The 2,027-nt window shown below is 29.7% G+C and overlaps 1 pseudogene; it reads right to left on the reverse strand.

The window, feature by feature from the left end:
• Positions 1-1,697: 1,697 nt before the first annotated feature.
• Positions 1,698-1,814, reverse strand: LOC145277157 (5S ribosomal RNA; annotated as a pseudogene).
• Between the last annotated feature and the right edge of the window lie 213 nt (positions 1,815-2,027).

Consider the following 2,027-nt stretch of genomic DNA (forward strand, 5'->3'; position numbering starts at 1 on the left):
AACATTATCTTTCATCTAGGAATTAATGATATATATATAAAATGTTCAATGATTTTTTTTAAAAAGTGCAACAGACTGTACATTACATAAAATAAATCCAAGGTAATTTTTTTGATTCAATTTAAATTAAATTTTTATACCTTACTTTGTAAAATTCATAAAAGTGCACTTTGAAGATAAATAAATTTCAAATTGAATCTTGTACCTTTATTTTTAAAGCCTATAGCAAAAACATTTTGTTTAACAATTTTCATGCCTTGGATGAAATGCTTTTCTGACTTGTATATATATATATATATATATATATATATATATATATATATATATATATATATATATATATCATGGTAAGCATCACATAAAAAAATGTAATGTTGTATACTGGGGTACTGTATAACATGGAAGGGTGTATATATATATTATGTATATGTGTCTTCTAGTGGTTAGATTGTATGATAGTGTATATACGTTTGTATATACGTGTCAAAGTCATCTATATGACGTATGTATATACGTGTGTTCGTCTATGACCTTCTAGCGTTATGATCGTCTAATCTAGAGTTTGTTTTCTGTGTATGTACATTTAATTACAGTTCATGGCGGAATAATAATTTACATAAATACATTTGCAAAACAAAGGACAAATAACACGTGTTTGGAGTTTCAACATCTGGCCAATCGAGAACATATTTTGTCTGACGAAAGCTGCAATGGAAATACTTCCCAAGAAATGACGGAGCCCCGGGTTTTGTTTTCGGCACTTTCATTCCAGAGTGTTTTCCCCCTTTTTGAAAGTTGCAATGTTGATTCTGACTATCGACATTTCTGACCTTGGAGTCATACGACGAACATCTTTACTCTTGAAAAAACCCGCACAAAACGGGCGATACGTCATGGAGTTTTAGGTCTCTCCACCTTTTAAGCTTTTAATACCATAAATGTCGGATTTTATCCCGGTTTATAATTCTCTCTCTCTCTCTCTCTCTCTCTCTATATATATATATATATATATATATATATATATATATATATATATATATATATATATATATATATATAGTTAGTTAGTTAGTTAGTTATAAAATACATATGGCGATATATATTTTATAACTAACTAACTAGCTCTACCTACCTATTGAGCACTTTTGAAGTAAATATTTAAAGTTTACGCATAAATTTATACTTTCTTATATTAATTTTATGTGAGTAAATGAAGTAGTTATATATATATATATATATATATAGAGAGAGAGAGAGAGAGAGAGAGAGGGCAGACAGACAGCCAGACAGACAGACAGAGACAAAGAAAGACAGAGACATATATACATCTGGTACTAGCCGTAATCAAAGTTGCTTAACTTCGGTGATCTGACAAGAACTGATGTGTCAACGTGATTATGCCATACATATACATATACATAGATACATATATATATACATACATACATATATATATACCTACATACATACATACATATATATATACCTACATACATACATACATACATATATATATAAGTGGCTTTCGTCAGTCTTGGCAGATTACGGATACCCACAGTAAGGGTGCCTGCGCGTGACTTTCTTGTGGCAAGAGTTACGTAACCTCCAACCACACATCTCCTGAGTTTACATTGTTGAATACCAGTGGCAATTGGAGGTTCACGACGACTGGAAACAATGCCGAGATAAGCGGAAAGCACATACAGCGCCTAAAATTCCTAAATGGTCACCCATCTGGTACTAGCCAGGCTCAACGTTGCTTAACTTCGATGATCTGATGAGAACCGGTGTATCAACGTGATTATGCCGTATATATATATATATATATATATATATATATATATATATATATATATGTATATATATATATATATATATATATATATATATATATTATATATATATATTATATATATATATATATTATATATATATATATATAAGCATTTACTTAAAACGTACGTGAGAATTACGTGATTTAACTTACTATGTCCGGCTTCACGTAAGGATCAAAGTCTTGTACAAGT

Source organism: Euprymna scolopes, chromosome 5, assembly GCF_053919585.1.
Source record: "Euprymna scolopes isolate OS-2025 chromosome 5, ASM5391958v1, whole genome shotgun sequence".
Taxonomy (NCBI): Eukaryota; Metazoa; Mollusca; class Cephalopoda; order Sepiida; family Sepiolidae; genus Euprymna; species Euprymna scolopes.